Below are 19381 nucleotides of genomic sequence, written 5' to 3' on the forward strand. Positions count from 1 at the left end.
TCATTATGGTATATTACATCATAATAAAAATCGGAAATAAAACGCTTGTATAATTTTCCAGTGGAAAGTAACTAATTTTAGTAAATACTAGTGATAAGCTAAACAAGACGAAGACCATGTCTGACCCAGTATTGGGTTATTTGGTCTTAGTCTTAATCTTCATCAACTATTTGTAGTCTTGATCTTGGTCTTGCTGATACAGTCTCACTCTTGATCTTGGGTCTATCGTATAAAGTCTTGATCTAAATTAATCTGATACTTACGTTTTTCTTTTAATAATTCTTCTACGCAGAAATTTTTATATTTAGCGACACAATAAAATTTTCTGTCATGTCATATTGTCATGACTTGATAAGTGAAACTTCTTTACGAATGGTAGGGTAAGTTCGTTTCATGCGAGTTGCTATGTAACGAAATCATGCAACGGATGTTCCCCCTCTACTCGGCCACGTAGTCGAGTTCGTAGTGGGGATCGCTTGAGCCGTGAGGGCGCTTCAATGCAACGTTTGTTACAGACAACTCCGGCATGTATAGTGTAAAATTTAAATTCATAGTGTACAAATAATACCATTAAACCAATTCCTTAACCCCTATCCCGGTATGCTTGTGAGTTTGAAGAAGTTTCACTTCAGTAGCGTGTTGTATAATTACACGTTGTATTTTTTATTTAATTATAGGTAGGTATACTTAAAAGTGATTTAGAAGAAAAGCCAAGAATCTATGTATATCTACATTATTTCTATATTTAGGATTAAACTGACAAGTAGGAATGTGTTTTCAAGTTTCATTTCGTTGTTTATCAGAACTTTCAGCATCTGAAAAAATAAACAACGTACCTATACGCTAATACGACTGCTGTCATAATCGTCTCTAATAACACACATCTAATAAGCAGAATTAACCAAGGTTATTTTTTTGTCTCGCTTATATTTTTATACCAGCTACACAAAAATAAGCGACGTATGGAAATTTTAATGTTGTGCAGAACCTGATAAAATAAGAAGATACTGACTGATGAGATACTGCTTCTGCTCGTGTAAATTCAACAACTGAAAAAGTGAGTCAATGCCAATATGACGTAACGGAAAAGCATCTTAAATTCTTATGTTAAGTTTGCTGTTGTAAGTCTTCTGTCTTTGTTTCTCGAGTAGTTGGCAAGCCTTTGTTCATTTGCAAACTCACGATGCTGTAAGGCTTCATTCTTTAGCTATTTTCTCATGAAGTCTTTAGAAAGTGTAAGGCCAAGAGTGGATGCCCGCCTGTTGTTACTTGACTGAAGCCAACTAAATCAACCGCACGATCTTTTATTTTCTCCTTACAGAAGAATCTTTAAACACTTGTTTGCTTTATTAACAGTAATTTAACAACTAAAAGACGTTATGCGTAATTGCATAATACATTTTGTTGGCTGATTACCTGAAAATCTATTTTAAAAGCTGAATTTTCTTTTTAGTTCTAGTGTAGTTTTTGTTTATAAATAAATAAAATCGCTCGAATGCGAATTTCATTATCTCACAATAGACAAATATTGAGAATCTTCGCTATCGTTTCCTTTTTTGTAAACAATTTTGAAGACATTTGGGATAAAAATACAAGAAACTGCTTTTAAATGTTATATAAGTGTACTAATTGTACATTACATACATGCCATCTTAATTTCCTGCCTTTTTTATTGATTTTATTATCTTTCAATTAGNGTCCTAATTGCATAGTTCAAAAACATTAAACTCCTTTTATTATCGGCTATAATTATATCATTTATGGAAGTAAAAAGTCGTGTAATACGCCCATATTTGATGTTATACGTATTAACATAATAGGAATATAATTACTTACATTACTATTTACGATAAAAAGTAGTCTACGGAAAACTTAGTTTTAAAATGCACCTAGGCACAATCATCACCATTGACACCAATGGTTCTTTAGGTTTCACTGTTCTGCATTAAATGTTTTGAAAACTGAAGAACTATTGGTGTCAATGGTGATGATTGTGCCTAGGTGCATTTTAAAACTAAGTTTTCCGTAGACTACTTTTTATCGTAAATAGTAATGTAAGTAATTATATTCCTATTATGTTAATACGTATAACATCAAATATGGGCGTATTACACGACTTTTTACTTCCATAAATGATATAATTATAGCCGATAATAAAAGGAGTTTAATGTTTTTGAACTATGCAATTAGGCCCATATTGATCATTTGTTTCCATGAGACATATTTTTAGATAAAGCGCTTTAATCGTTATTAGAGACGAATAAAAATTTTCGATACGTTTGAAATGGTGAACATAGGAGTCTAGAGAAGTCAATAAAAAATAGGCGAGATAGGTTGATAAGACACCTTTTCAGTCATGAAGGTCTAGTCATATTAGAGACAGAAACAGGAGTTAAAAGTAATACAGGTTGACCTAGATTAGATTACTGTTCGCAAATAGTTAAGGATATGAGTTGTTCTAGAATTAGGGAAATGCGTAAATTAGCTCAGGATAGGAAAGGGTAGACTCGCGTGTCCAACCAGTCTTAGGACTGACGACCTTTTGATGATGCCGTTTAAAATGTACCTATTAAAAGAATTGGTTCTTTTTTGTCATGAAATTTTTTTTTGTTATCCATACTACAGAAAATTATTTTTTTTGCGAAATAATTGCTTAAAAGAAACAAAACTCAAGGATTTTTAAATATAGTATCAGGCGGACATACGTTTGCCAAAAGTGATGAACTGATATGAAGTAAATATTTATAATTGGGTTTGTTTTTATGTTACGCGCGCTTTAACTTCTTATTGATTAAACGTGGTAGAAGAATTTCAAAAAAAAGTAGACGTAGATTGTAGAGTTAGGAATATTTTTTGTTGTGCAACCATTTCATCTTATTTTCTCTGTAATGTACCAGTAGATATCTTGAACTAATGAATGTTGAAAAATTCCTTCTCGTGCTTCATGCACTTTAAGGTACTAATTATTTATCGATCACGGAAATTATTAGTAATCTAATCGTAAATGTATAGGTACACGGGTATGCATAAATATGTCAGTTTAGATATAAATACACTTACTGCAATGATTTATCTTTATTTACTTGAAAATAGGATACAGGCACGTAACACAAGTTTACATCGCCTAGAAGTGTAAAACCAGTAAGGAGAACGATAATAATAGTTAACCTAACTTAACCATTTATGATTAAAATAATGATTTAAATCAAATGATATTCCTTAAAACCATGATCTAATCAACAGGTAAAAAATGTAACTGATATTTTATTGTTTTACAAATAAGAATGATTATTCCAAAAGACACTGACAAAACGTTAATTTTAACTTTTAGTTTGCATAGAATTATACTGTCATAATTTAAAGCAAAAAAGTCTGATTTAAACAAAGAAAATAGATCGTGTCTTTTAAATTTTAAATACAAAAAATAAATGTGCACCTATTTATTCAACCTTGCCTATTGCTTTTCAGTTTACACTGCTTTTATGAGTTTGTGATGTAATATTTAAAAAATAGTACCCACATCTTGTCAGAGTATATAAATCCATCCTAATAATTCCAGAAATTGCAGTTAATTTAATTATTAACGTTTTACATGTATTGATTTTACTCTTTTACTTGAGATAAGTTATAAGTATACATACAATTAAAATACTTTCATATCTAGTGATAATAAAAACCCGAATCGATTTTCTTTTTATCAATTAAATGTCATTATCTTTTCTTCTCATATAGATATGTCAGAAGGAAAAATATTTCTCATGTCAAATTAAGATGTAGTTATTTTCTATTAAACTATTGCGGGTTATCAAGGGCGGTTCATAATTGACCCCTATTTCACAAGTAATCGGACAATAAAAAGTAAGCCCATGATAGATACATTTTGTAATTACACACACAGTTGGATATATTACGTAGTATTAATATGTGTAATTGGTCTAATTGCTATTCGGAACTTGTTCATGCCACAGTTCCGAATGGAATTCGAAAGTTAATTAATTGTGTAGCTAATTGAAAGCTATTAATTATTGAAGTACTGGAAAAGTATCGTTATTCGTAGTACAATAAATAATTAAGACATTTAAACAAAAACCTTTTTGGTGTAAATGACAAAGTATAAAAACATTTTGTTTATGACACGATTAGAATTTCAATGAAACTATTGAAATATCTTTGTTAATGATTGTACATACTTATTATTCACCATCATAAGGTCGTTAATCCTAAGACTGGTTGAACACGCACCTCCACTCTTTCCTATCCTGAGTTAATCTTCACATTTTCCTAAAACTAGAACAACCCATATCCTTAACTTTTTGCGAACAGTAATCTAATCTAGGTCTAACTCTTACCCTTCTAACTTCCGTTTCTGCCTCTAATATGTCTCTGACTAGATCTTCATGCCTGAGAACGTGTCCTACTAACCCATCTCGCCTATTTCTTATCGACTTCCTCTGATCTCTTACTCTTTCTATTACCTCTTCATTTCTTATCTTCTCTATCCATGGTATTCTCATCATTCGCCTGTAACATCACATTTCGAACGCTTATAACCTTTTCTTTTCCGCCGCTCCCACTGTCCATGTTTCGCACCCGTTAAGCGCCGTGCTCCAAACATACACCTTTAACAACCTTTTTTAAATTTCTTAATTAACCGTTCGCGAGCATAGTTGTGACTTCTTTTTATTGAAGGCGACGCGACCCTGCGCTATCCTCTGCTTTATATCTCTACTAGTCCTTCCTGACTTCCTGAATACCTAAAATCGGCCACTTCTTCTAATCTTTCGTCTCCTATCTTTATATTCGCTCTTTTCCTACTTTTCCTTCCCTTGCATACCAGTATTTTTGTTTTACTTATTATTATGAAGTTATTAACTTGAAGTGTTTTATGTGGTTGATACATATAAAAATGCTATTTTAGTAATTTCATAAATGCATTGTTTCTTGATTTTAACGTAAACATTTTCTGCCTGCCTAAAAGATAATGATTTACAACGGTAACTTTAAAACGATTGTGGTTAAGAAAATCATTATTTAATTGCTTCTATGTTTTTCCTTTTGTCAAATTTTCTGGTTCACAGGTTTTAGTTGAAAACCGTTGCTGGTCTCTTATATCACATTTATTAAATGGTTAACTAACACTAATGTTTTTATTAAATTATAAGAATCACTTTCCACAACCGTTTCCTATTGTTAGCTGCTTGTAATTGTATTGAAAAGTAACAAAAACAAAGAAAACTAAATAGTAATTAACTAATTCTTTATCTTGCGCTTTTGTTTATCTCCTTACAACCAAATTGTTGATAAACCAATGATTTGAAATCACGTAAAACAATAAAAAAAAGTACTTTTCGCAGTACATATCTTTTGATTGTTTATTGATCATTTACACTGTTTAAAAAAAATTATATTAACGATAAAATAAGTAAAAAGAAATTGTCACGTGTAATAATTAAGAATGCACTATTACTTATAGTTCTAATTAGGTGTGATTGTAATAGTTATCCGTGCAGGTATCTATGCCAAAATGACAAGTGTCATGCAACAACCAACCAACCAACTTAGGCAATTGTATAGGAGATTACCATGATTAAAATTTAGAACACCATCCGTACAAATTGAACGGGTTCAACTAGTTTACAAAAGAAAATTATAAGTACATTTTGCACTTACGACAATGGACCGTTATTACTTATAACAGGTTTTTAGTTTCTAATAAGAGAAAGTTTTTTGTTTTATAAAAATCGCTGAGAAATTTTGGTTTGTTCTACAAAAGTAGAAAACGCATCCAACCGAGTAAATAAGCTTAACTGATAAGGTACTCAAGAGCTTAGAAAACCTAATTAAACATTCGTTTTGTAAATATTTGACGAAATATAAGTATTTAAAGCAAATCCGGTGTTTAATATTGTACTTACGTTAGAACGTGGCAAAACTACAATATATTGTTGGTACATACTTAGAAACTAGCATTTATTAAAGAACTACATATATAATATTATTTCTCTTTAACATCAAGGCTGCTGATTTAGGACAGTAATAAAACGTTAAGTTTTAACTGTCAATTGGTTATATTGTTTTTATGAATTATCTGCAAAGTACTATCAATGTCACTTAATTCAATAAAAGTAGTATACTTATATGATATCTATGTACTTTCATATCTGTCAAATTTGAATGCCTTGAAGCAAATAAATAATTAAAGAAAAACAATAGACGACAAGGTAAAATTTTATTAATGTAAAATAGGTATGCGGATCCTTTTTGTTTTCACCTCAACAATTTTCAGTGCAGATACCTAATATATGCATGTTACAATCAAATGTCCCTTTCTGAACTTTCATATTAAGCAGTTACGTATGTTTTTTGATTTCGATAACTCTTGTAATTGGTTGCTATTGCAAATATCATAACCAAATATTCTGGAGCTTATCTGTGACATACCTATCTGGGCGAAAGAGTTCATGGAACTTTGATCATGGTATTAAGTGGAATGCATTATCATTCACCTTTATTTTTATGGGCAACTGAAATTTCAGTTGGTTTTTTTTTTAATTTTGTACTGCATACTTACAAAAATTTATAATCGAAGATTTTTTCTTTGTAAATTAGGTGCATATCAGGAATATTCGGTGTGATGTATTTAAATTAAAATGGGTCAGAATAATTATAATTATAGGTAAAGGTTTTTATGTTATTTTTTGCCGAGCTTTGGTTAGATTATATCAAAAAGGAAAAATGAAGCCTAGAACAAAAATAGAGGGTTGTAAAAATCTTCAGTTTATGCTATCATCTTCTAATCAAATTAAAATTAATGGTATAGTACATATAGAGTCATGCTTGGGTTTATGACATCTTCTGTCTATCGACGTACACGGGAAAAAGTAGTTATAATGAGTTAATCTTCACATTTTCCTAAAACTAGAACATCCCACATCCTTAACTTTTGTGAACAGACGTCTAATCTAAGTCTACCACTCTTCCTCTTAACTCCTGTTTCTGCTTCTACCCCTTCATGTCTAAGAAGGTGTCCTACCAACCTATCTGGCTGATTTCGTACTGACTTTCATAGCGCCCTGTTCTTCTACACTTTGTAATACCTCCTCATTTCTAACCTTCTCAATCTACGACATCCTTATCGTTCGTCTGTAACCACATTTCAAATGTTCCTATCCTTTTCCTTTTTGAAGTGAAATTTCTTTATCGGCGGTAGGAAGAATATTNAGTAGATGTTAATGATTGCTGCATATTTTTTAAATATGTAATGATACAAATCGGATCGAAATTTTTCGAAATTGGTAGGTTTTATAATAAAATTAAAATAGAAAAATAATAAAAAAATGCTAATTAGTTATATAGATATTTTTAAAGAACAGACTCTAATTTTATAAATCTCTCTATTAATTATTTTTAGGAAGCAAAAAATTATAAGGACTAAAAGTTTAATTTTGTTTAAAAGAAAACTTGAATATAATGTCAGACAGGAAAACTTTATCAATTTAATATGTGTATTCAAGTTAATTTTGATCATAATTGGTGTACGTATGAGATAAATTTCGAAAATATATTTGTAGGTAGTTATTTAGTAAACAGTACGTTAACAACATGCATAACAAGTCAATAAAAATGTTGGTAGACTTGTACCAATGTATGTTTATTTTAGTTTCTCATTGACATCCAAAATCATTAAATACAAACCTAACTACATATGTAGAGTACAAATTCCTTATTAAGTGGGACGTCGACGCACCGTGAGTGCTGCTGCCGAACATTCATTAATTAAAATCCATTCACACGATGATATCCCTTGTATGGGAAACCACTCACAACGAAAAATAACTCTTCAACGAAAACAACGAATCTCTTTCATCGGCGATGCACTCACTTTGTTTTCACGTCACACACGACCGCGTACGCTGCAGAATGCCTCAGCCCGGAGCTAGCAGGTTTAACCGATTGTGAGTACACGAAGTTGTGCTAACGCTGGGCTTCGCTTAAATTCCTGCTGTTCACTAGCGTAACTCGATGCTAAGCTACGTTATACTACTATCGCTCCATTCGCTGCAACAAGCGACCAAACGATGGAAAACTGCGACGAGGTCTCGCAAGCGACAGCAGGAATTTGTGACTGACTCCGCTGCAGAACGCAAGGCGCGGGCTCGATGTCGTCCCGGCTTCGCGTTATTTGGAGAGTGGATGCCCTAGGTAGAGAGCGAATCACTGCGCAGCGTAATAAGCGATTTTATCTACAGAGTGGCTCCACATCAACTATTTATGATACGACATAAAATTTAATTCCGACGCACGTAGGTACGTCTACATAACAACCAAGCTGCTTTTGACATTGTTTTATGTTTAGATTTTCCCTCATACTATACAAAGCTGGAAAAAGCTCTCACCAAAACAGCTTCCTTACTTAAAGTGCTTTAACCATTGAATCTTAATTACATTTTAAAACCCAAGAACTTCGAATTACTAATTACTTCGAAAGCAGTTGATTAAATCTCTAAGCACTTTGAAAGAGGTTGAAGCCCTTTGAATTACAAATTACAAAGCATATTTATGAAGTAAATCGTTTACCAAGTCCAGTTACTTGTTCTCGAAAGGGCACATTTTCAAGTACATAGCACTAACGTTCTGCCAAGCTCTGATAGGATACCCTGTAGGGTCTAGGGCAGCGGTCGGCAACCGACGGGCGTGGACCGCGAAACACTCGACCGCCAAAAAGTAAATTTAAAAAAAAAAAATAATATTTTTCTTTCCATTACAAAATAGTTTTGAACNTGGACAAAGCTCTCACCAAAACAGCTTCCTTACTTAAAGTGCTTTAACAATTGAATCTTAATTACATTTTAAAATCCAAGAACTTTGAATTACTAATTACTTCGAAAGCAGTTGATCAAATCTCTAAGCACTTTGAAAGAGGTTGAAGCCCTTTGAATTACAAATTACAAAGCATATTTATGAAGTAAATCGTTTACCAAGTCCAATTACTTGTTCTTGAGAGGACACAATTTGAAACACATAGCACTAACGTTCTGCCAAGGTTTGATAGGATACTCTATACGGTCTACGGCAGCGGTCGGCAACCGACGGGCGTGGACCGCGAAAACACCACAAATTCGACCGCCAAAAAGTAAATTTAAAAAAATAATATTTTTCTGTCGATAACAAAATACGTTTGAGTTTTGAACGCCACCCTTATCTTTTTTGGAGGAAGGAATATGTTTTTTCTGGGCTTCGATAAAACATTTTCAAAAACATCCGCACCCCACTTAAAATTACTTGCCTACCCTTGCTCTAGGGAACAACGAAACGTAAAAATCTTTATGGGAAAGATAATAATTATTTATAGCTTCTTGTTAGTGTCATCAAGTTAAGCATAATATTATTGATATTCGTGCCGATAATATGATGTCTTAATGTTGTTCTGCGCTGTAAAGTTAAGACAGAGTTTCTCCATGTACTTATTACAAAAACTAACGCCAATTACAAACTGGCTTAAATTAAAATGCACTTCTTAATTATCATTAACGTTGTTTGCAACATGCACAAGGTTAGGCTGACCACCAAATATGTGAAAATCTAACTTCCAAAAACCACAAATTGTAATTAAATAGCCTTAATGGATATATAATATTACATAAATTTATTAAATGGCCGAAACACGGAAGTAGAATTGTTCCCGATTCTGTTTGAATTCGGAAAATTGGACGTACACACATTAGGGTGACCAAGAAAAACTTATTCTTATTATGTTACTTTAAAATGCGTTTATTTAACATGTTTAGATGAAGCAAGAGTTAAAAAGAGTAGAGGTAAATGTTTACCGTTTACAAATATAGTAGTTAAGGATGTGGGATGTTATAGTTTTAAGGAAACGCGAAGATTGGCTCAAGATAGGAAAGAGTGGAGGTGCGTGTCCAACCAGTCTTAGGACTGACAACTTTATGATGATGAGTCATTGAAAGATTATGAGAAGTCACTCAAGATTTTTGAAAATTTTCAAAATGGTAACAAATTAAATTTTTTCTTTTTTGAATTTTTATCGTCATGCTATTATTGCCTACGCTGGAAGTTGTAAACATTCTGAATATTTGAATTTGGTCTATTAGTTTATAGAAAATCTTTTATGTTTTGGAGTAGTGTAGGGACTATAGAATTTTCCGAGTAACCTGTAAAGATTATGTACATTCAAAAATTCCGTAACTCGCTCCTAAATGCAACCAGTTATATTCTAGTTAGAAGGAATTCCAGATAAGGGCCCCGCGCTACAGTCAGTACATATATTTATTACTAAGCGAACATGGGATTCATATTTCGTTTAGAGCTTATAGATACAAAATGTGGAAAATGATTGTTTTCATTTCATGTACGGACGTTCAGTAATATGAGCGAAAACGTAGGATTTGAAGTCGTTCTCAAGAATTCCTCCTTTGACTAGACGTTACTTGAGAACCAGGATAATACGTAGTTTCAATAAGCTTAACTTCCCTTCGGTTTAATATCGGAGTTTCAGCGTTTTATTGACGCGAAACCGCCTGTTGAACGAAATTGCACACGTACGAGGTATGTTCAAAAAGTATCGCTAACTTTGTGTTATTTCAAACATTACTTATTTATTTATGAATATCTATTTTGTCCCCTTCTAAGTAATACCCACCAGATACTATGCACTTGTGCCAACGTTCTTTCAAATCCTCGAAACACTTCAAAAAATCATTTTTTGTGATTATGTTCAGCTGCTCCTTTGACGCCGTCTTTATCTCGTCAATCGTAGCGCAACGTCGTCCTTTTAAGGGCCTTTTCAGTTTTGGGAATAAGAAAAAGTCACAGGGGACCAGATCTGGGGAATACGGTGACTGCGGCATTATTAGTATGTTGTTTTTGGCCAAATATTCGCTCATAAACAACGATGTGTGAGCAGGGGCGTTATCAAGGTGCAAAATAATAATTTTTGTTCTTCCACAAATCCGGGCGTTTCTGGCAGAATACTTCTCGCAAATTGCGCATAACTTTCAGATAATAATCCTTATTGACCGTTCTACCCTGTAGAAAGAACTCATAATGCACTACAGCCCTGCAGTCGAAGAAAACTGTAATCTAAACCTTCACATTCTACCTAATTTTGGGGCATTTTTTTCGTTTGCTCGTGCGGCAGTTTCCATTGGAATGATTGAGCTTTGGTTTCCACGTCATAACCATAAACCCATGATTCGTTATCAATTATGACCCTCTGGAACAAATTTGGATCGTCACTGACAGAATCTAACAGCTCCTTAGAAATGTTAATGCGATGCTGTTTTTGGTCGAAATTGAGCAATTTTGATACGAATTTTGCCGCGACCCGTTTTATGTCCATATCATTAGTAAAAATCGAATGGCAGGAACCAATCGATATGTTTAGGTTTTCAGTAACTTCCCTACTTCAACGATTAGCCAATATTATTTTCTTCACTTCATCAATGTTTTCGTCTGTTGTTAACGTGCTCGGGCGTCCGCCACACTCTGCGAGAACATTTTTTATCACCGATAAACGTTGCTTCAGTCCATAGTAGCTTCACCACATGCCGCAGTCAACATTCGGAATGCGTCCGTGCACTTAATTTCGTTTTTCACACAAAATTTGATACAGATTCTTTGATCCATTTTTTGGAATAGGCAAAAATCGAGGACGAGCCAAAACACGTGCAAGCAAAGCAGCTGTGAAAAATTAACTGAACATTCAACATGGGCGAACTTGTCGATGTAAGTGAGAGACCTGAGTGCCAACATGACGCCACAAAAAAATCGAATATACATAACCCGCGGAAATTCAAAATTCGCGATACTTTTTGAATAGACCTCGTGTATCAGTTGTACATGAGAAACCCGTGCTAATTGCCCCAGCAAGGTCGGAAGCATGGATATCTAGTTGTGAGAAGTATGAGGAAAACTTGAGTCCATTTAAACAGGTAATTGAATGAATGCAGTAATTGAAACGCCTTGGCCCGCTTAACAACGATAAGTAACGTATTACTTAAGATTAATTTGTGAAAAATCTGTTTCAATAATGAACATGCCCAAAAGTAGTAATTACCTGATTAGTAGAAATAATTTTCCTCACTAACTCACGATTAGTAAATATCTACAATGCACATATTTTCTGGCCAAAAATTTGGTTATATCTTATTTTAATCATTGTTTTAGTGATTATTATAAGTCGCTATTATACTTTATGGTTTTGTATTGTATTGACCTTGATATTTCAAATATTGTAGATGGAATTTGGACATGTGCTCAATGACCACGAAGAGCGATTCTTTTATAACTGCTATAAAATATAAATCAACAAATTATTAAGTAATCTGCTGTATTTTATTTACATATTTATTGATTACTTACTAAGTTTAAATGAAAAGGAATTTCTCTTATTTAGTTTCAACGCTTTAAAATCTTATAATGATATTTAATAATGATAAAGTGTAAAACAAAATCGAGAAACAAAAAATATTGCATATATATTTTAAAAAGTAAAATAGATTATAATTTTTGTTTGTAATGCTTTACAATGGATAGTTGTTTATGATCCATTTCATGCATGCTTTAGAAGTTTTCGGTAGTATCCTTTTTTGTGCTTTTTTTATATTTCCTTTTTATTATTATTTTTATTTTATAACTAATAAAAAAAAGTAATTTTTGCACAAATGCAAGTTTTTGTGAAAATTTAAGTGTCTTTTGATTTTTCAAACTCTTAAAATCCGATAAGTTTTCTTAATTCCCTTTCCGATGTTTTAACTCTAAGTGGCGATCATACAAATGGTCGCTACGTATGTATAGCACGGCTCAGAATTACTCGGATGAAGCTTTTAAAATAACGAATTTATCTTTAGTCAGCGATTTCAGCTTTCAACAGCATTATTACGTCGTTGTTTTTCCACTTATTGATGTCGATGGTTCCATTTTCAATTAATTCATTCTAACAAAATAATCGTAAAAACTGTGTATCAGCTTCTAAGATTCTGGAACAGTTTCTATTATTTGAAGAAAACATTCTCTTTCACCCATTAGGGGGCATAGACGAAAGTCACCTAATATTAGGATAGCCCCTAATTCCACAGAAAACATGCACGAGACATCATTTATTAACGGGACAGTCAATTAAACGTTAAAACCGGCGTTGTAAGTTTGTACGTCTCATGGGTTACTGTGTATTTTTATAAAAATGGCACTTAAACAAATTGTACATGTTGAAAAATATTTCATGGTTTGATTTGAGTTGTGGACTACTGCAAATAAGCTGAGTCATTTAAATCATCTCATTTTGGTAAACTGGTACATGTCCTACAGATAAATAGTTTTTAGTTTTTATTATTGAAATTGTTTTGAATTAAAAAAAATGATAAGCTGCAGGTATTGTTAAGTGCTTGATATTGGACACAATGGTGTTCCCAATATATATTTGAAACGTACTAAAATGGGATGCATTTGAAGGAATGGCAACAAAAGACAGAAAACAATGGGACGAAGCAAACATGATTAGTGCAATAAATGCATTATTAAATAATGAGATGGATTATATAAAAGTTGCAAAAGCGTTTAATGTCGTAAGCCAGTGCTATCTGAAGTATTAGAACTCTGACTCAACTTCTTTATAGTTAGTGAATCTCCTTATAAAACAGCCCTTGAAGAAGCACATGAGTCCTAAAAAATATAAGTTTCAATTGACTGTATTTCAATTAAAGAAGTTCATAAGATCATTTCCAAAAGGAAAACTAAAAAAGTTGTACCTAATTTCTTTGGATTAATCAGCATCAGAAGAGGATAACTCCGACAATAATATGGATCCAGAAAAAGACTATGTAAATTGCATTGATACCATTTGAAAAAGAAATGTTATTTGTCTTGTAAGATTGTCAAAAATTGGTTTTGATATTTCCGGTTCTGAATAACGTACACATTTTGCGTATATCAAAAAAAATACGGTAATTCATGCTAAAACGAACTGGTTTTTACTTTGTATGGTTCAGATGCTATTTGGTCTCATTTAAAAAGCCGAAATCGTGTTTTTTTTTTCAAAATAGTTGAATATCTCACAAACTAACAATAACCACAAAAATATATAGTGTTCCATTGAAAATAACGAAGGTAGGTAGTGTCCAGAAGAAATGGAACACCCTGTATGACTGAAAATGTTTTCTGTATATGCACAATATCATTCCAGACCACTTTTGTAGCAACAGAGTTATGGACGAACCCACCTTAGGTAGAATTCCGTATATACTTTTAGAGAGCCGATTACGTTTCATTTGATGTTTTTCTTAATTGAAATCGGAAAATGTAGCTAATATCCCAGTGTCGCTTCTATCCCAACGCTATTTTTATAATCAACTTTAATACAATAAAAGTAATGCTTATTTTGTTTTTCATTTTTCTGTTTAAACCTTTAAAACCCATTTTAAAACGAATCCAGACTTTGTTATTGTTGCACAGATCTGCTCTCGTTAGCGTTTTGATGAAATTAGCAACCAGTTGTGGATATATATGATTATTAGTTTTCCGACCGTCAGCTTTGATTAGGCACACACACAATTACTTAGGAATACTAAAGTGTTAACATGGAACCGTACGTCATTGCTTGCAAATTTTCCACATTAATCGTAAGAGAATTTGTTAGTACTTACAGTTAAACCGTTTGTAGGTTTCAACTCGTCGCGTATTAATTTCAAAACATATCGTTATAGCTGTTGGCAGAAATGCGTCAGAGAAACAACGTTTGCAATTTGCATGGTTCATTCCAGTATTTAAAACTTGTTGTTCAAATAATTTTCGAAGTAACTCTAAGAACTATGTATCTTTTTTTAAATATTTTGAAATAGCTTTCCGTTTTACTTAAGCATTTGTGTGTTGTATAGGTACTTAATAAATTATTTGGTTGTCGAGTTTATATTTCTTAGAAAATAGGAAAGCTATAGTTCTGTGTTAACTAATGGGAACGTGATATTGTAAAAGCAGGTGCTAATCGAATTAGCTACAGAAAACTGGCGTAAATAATTGTACCTAATACAAATTGAAAGTAAAAATATAACTTTGGATAATTCTATTTATTGTACTACAAATTTTAGGAAGGAGCTGTTAGAATTTCTTATTAATAGAAAAGGTGGTAAATTAATAAAATGACGATTTTACAGTCTTTTTTCTTTTGCACAATAAATACAATATCTTGTAGTTTCTTTAAGAACTGCGATTTTGACCTTTGCTTCTCATTTTAATCCTGAATATCCTTACTAATTGTCGCATTTGATTCCACATCATTTTTTCTCATTTAATATTTTTCTGATCGATCATAAGTTAAAAGCACTTCGTGTTATAATCGTAAGATTGCATTTTATTTTTACCTTATTGTTAATATATTCCTTGAACACGTACTTTATGTTTTTAGCTATTTATAAATAGCATAAATTAAAAGTCAGTGTTTATCATCATTTAGTAAACCTTTCTAGTGCCAAGAAACGTTTATTTATCAAAGTGTTATGCCGACACTATCATTACCGCTAAACTAGCAATTAAAGAAATAGAAAAATTTAACAATATAAAAACAAATAAAAAAGCAATCTGCAATCAAGATTGTTTTATGTTTATAGTTAATAGAAGGATCTATCTTTTCAGTATTAGCCAGACAGGTGTGCAAAAGGGTTTTTCAAATATATTTAAATACAAAATGCAAATACTTTCTTTATTTGTTATTTCAAATGTAAACTACAAAATACATTTCGTTTTTGTATTTAAAATGCAATCAATGCAAAAGACGTATTTTCAAAAAACTTTTTTCAAATAANTCGAAGCATTTATGTTTACATCATACCTAACTTTCTTAAAGTCGCCAATAATATTCATAAAATTATTACCGGGCTCTTGTAAAGTGTCAAAATTTGAGATATATAACGCAATGCAATGTATCATAAAGCAAATACTATCTTCTGAGTCTTTCACAATATCTATAAATAAAAGGTATAAAAATAATGTATAGAAACTATTAAAGCTTTGTACTGCTTTTCTGATATTTTTAAAACCACAAAGGGGAACTATAATATTAATTATGTGATAAGTAATGACGACAAATTACATCATCAACAATTTTCTTCTATAATTTTTACTAGATTTTCCCACCGTAACGCTAAGCAGCTACTTGTTATGCCAGCTGATTTCTAGACGTAATAAAAATTGAAAATAACATTTTTTTACAGATGAATGCGTGTTAATGGCAAAAACAACAATCAGTTTTTGAATGTAGGCCAAAAATATGACAAAATCAACGAACGAAGTATCACCACAATGCCGAACTAATGGATTCTTTGGCTTTTCAAGGCTTGCCAAGTTATGCGGAAACGTAAAAATTTCGTAAAACCAAATCGACAGAGGTGTAACCGAAATATAATCAAAACAAATGAACACAGTCAAGAATCATTAGCTTATTATAGTTTTGCATAACTTTTATGCATTACACGCCTTATGTAACACATTATAAACTCAAGATTGAATTGTTTATGCAAAAGGCTCATACATGAATAGAAAAGGAATATTAACTTCATCTCATATGTTAGGTTGTGTAGGTTTTCCCCGTATTTACAAGAGTACTATGAAACAAAGATTATAGAAAGCTTTGTAAAGTGGGAATAGAGTTGAAAAAAAACACTTGAAATATCGACGAGAAACTCGGTGAAATGAGAATTTCATGTTACAAGTCGTTGCATACATTTCTAATTGTAAGCATAGGAAAATATACATACAGAGTCTCAAAAATAGTTACACACAAAACTAGGATAAAGTCATCGTTATCATAAGGTCGTCAGTCCTAAGACTGGATGAACACACACGTCCACTCTTTCGTATCCTGAGCTAATCTTTGCATTTCCCTAAAATTAAAAGGCGACTCTACCCTGCGCTACCCTCTGCTTTATATTCCTACTTCTCATCCCGTCCTGATTTAGCTAACTTCCTAGATACCTAAAATAAAGGTAAAGGAGAAAGGTAGAAAATTAGTAAAGAGCCAAAAAAAAACAATTAAAAAAGAATTTTTTAAAAGTTGTGTCATAAATAATAAACCTTGAGCCACCATAACTTTTCATGGGGGTGAGACCGCCGCAAAGTATTTATGGTACAGTGGTGGGGGAGACCTCCTCTTTCAATCCCCGTTGCCTTCGGGGGGTGGGGGAATAATTTAGACCTTTACCGTTTTATTTTGTATTTGCATTTTAAATGCAAGTATTTCAAGTAAATCACATCTCTGTAGTTAGAGGTAATTCAGAATCTAATGATTCATAATCTTGGATTGCAGGCAGTTTTGTCACTGCGTTTTGCAAATGTTTGTATCACAAAGCCATTGATCGTCACTGTTTGTAGTTTATTTGAAACTCCATCCCTGTATAACGAGGCATTTGATTAGCAATCGAGTCAATATTTTTATAATGTACGAGATGAATTCAATAAGCAGTACGGCTCGCTTGTTACGCATTTTGAGGCACGTGAGATTTTAAAATACTTCTAACCACTTGTTAAAGTGATTCGCCAAGATAAAGACGTCGTTTGTTGTAATCGATTCGATGAACGCTATTCATCGAAGACGTTTACGTACAAAGCAACAGCGTAGCGTCATAAAACATTGATTGTGTGTTGTTCCCGGTACAATGAAAATTGGTCTCGATAAGAGAGCCTTTCACTGAACGACAGACACGTGCAGTGGTACCGAGTGGTACTGAAATTTGTTGTTATTATTAAGCAGTAAAAGAGGAAATTAGGAATTTACTCGAAAGAACGGTCACAATTGTGCTACTATGCACGCAAGGCATTTAATTAAATTTAATACACTTTTAAGAGGACGCAAAACAATATAATTCTATCAAATTATGGGTTTCAACCGCGACAACTAAATATTCCCCTGCTATTCTAAAAACTGTCCTAGACTAACCGAATTTTAATAATCTTTTGAACAAAGCATAACACCCATGAATTTGCATTTATTGCACTTGCCTTATTACCTTATTATTTAAATGAAAAGATGGCTAAAGGTATTCGTACAAATTTATCTATACGACGTCATATTTTGCAACAGACGATGGTACCCTTTCCGATTATATTTAATAGAATATCTGTAAGTTAGGTTCTCAATTTTCTCTTGCTATAAAGTATAAAAAATATTTAGTCGGTGAAATAATGCACAAACATAGGACAAACCTTCGAATTAATGTGCAGTAAGTTGATTCATTAGACCAGTGTTTCCCAACCTTTTTTTTTTTGCGAACCAAAAGAAAGGTCCGAAAAAATTTGACGAACCCCCTATGTAGTCGTTTTTTTGCTTTTGATTTTAATGGCGTTTTAAAAAATCCGCCATTACAATATTATTTTCGCGAACCCCCTCTGCAAACACTGCGAACCCCCAGGGGTTCGCGAACCACCGGTTGGGAATCACTGCATTAAACCATCTACAAACCTTGTGAACATAAGAGATCAATTCATCTTCAAAAATGCATCACAGTATAAAAAAATGCAGTCTTATAAGTGCATTGTAAAGTCTTTATAAAAAAATATTTGCAACTCGATCAATAATGATAGAAATAAGTCTAATTTTGTTACTCGAGGGTTTTGACAGTCATTGAACACGAATATGTAGGCACCGACGTTTTCCAAAGTACCTGGAGCTCAGGATTATCGTCATTCACGTCGTCTCCGGGAGTTATATTTTGAATTAATTGAAAATCAATCGAAATTACTTACTCGAAGATTTTGAGGGTCGCGACGGCTTCCGGGGTACTTGGGACCCAGGGCAACCGTCATACACGTGCTTTTCTAAAGAGGTGTTTCATTAAAATTTCAAACAAAAAAAAAAAGAAAACAGAAATTATCGAAGGTGGAATAAATAAATGTTTCGTATAAAAAATTTAAATTAACTATTCACATATTTTTATAAACATTCCATTTGACTATATTTAAATTAATACTTACATATCTGTGGGCAAATAAAAATTGTAGCGACGAAAATCTTTTGCCTCCCACAAGTTTCGCCTACAATACAGACCTTCTTCAAGGACTGCATACTCTAAATAATTTAACATGTGTCAATCTATTGTTTATTATTTTCAATATAATTATGTATTAAATGGTACATATTTCATCAGTTTTAGCAAATGAGTGATGAAAATAGTAATAAAATTGTTTGAGTGTCCTATTAAATACTATTTATTTATGACATAAGTTCACTACATGGTAGATGCACTGGTTGTTCTTAAACGATGAAGTAATCGTTTCGTGTTTGGATATGCACGGTTGGGAAAAGAAAACAACTTATATCTAGTGCACATATTGAATATTTTGTAGAAAATAATCAGCGGTGTATAACTTTCCCATA

General features: G+C 32.5%; 1 protein-coding gene across 1 annotated transcript in view; it reads right to left on the minus strand.

Annotated features, from left to right (window-relative positions):
- The window catches only part of LOC108737796 (guanine nucleotide exchange factor for Rab-3A), a 48646-nt gene extending 40461 nt beyond the window's left edge, over positions 1-8185 (minus strand). The window contains exon 1 of the mRNA XM_018470897.2: positions 7696-8185. The gene's annotated coding sequence lies outside the window, so the exon portion shown is untranslated. The remainder of the gene's footprint in view (positions 1-7695) is intronic.
- Positions 8186-19381: the final 11196 nt, after the last annotated feature.

This window comes from Agrilus planipennis, unplaced genomic scaffold (genome assembly GCF_000699045.2).
Source record: "Agrilus planipennis isolate EAB-ADULT unplaced genomic scaffold, Apla_2.0 scaffold183, whole genome shotgun sequence".
NCBI classification, from domain to species: Eukaryota; Metazoa; Arthropoda; class Insecta; order Coleoptera; family Buprestidae; genus Agrilus; species Agrilus planipennis.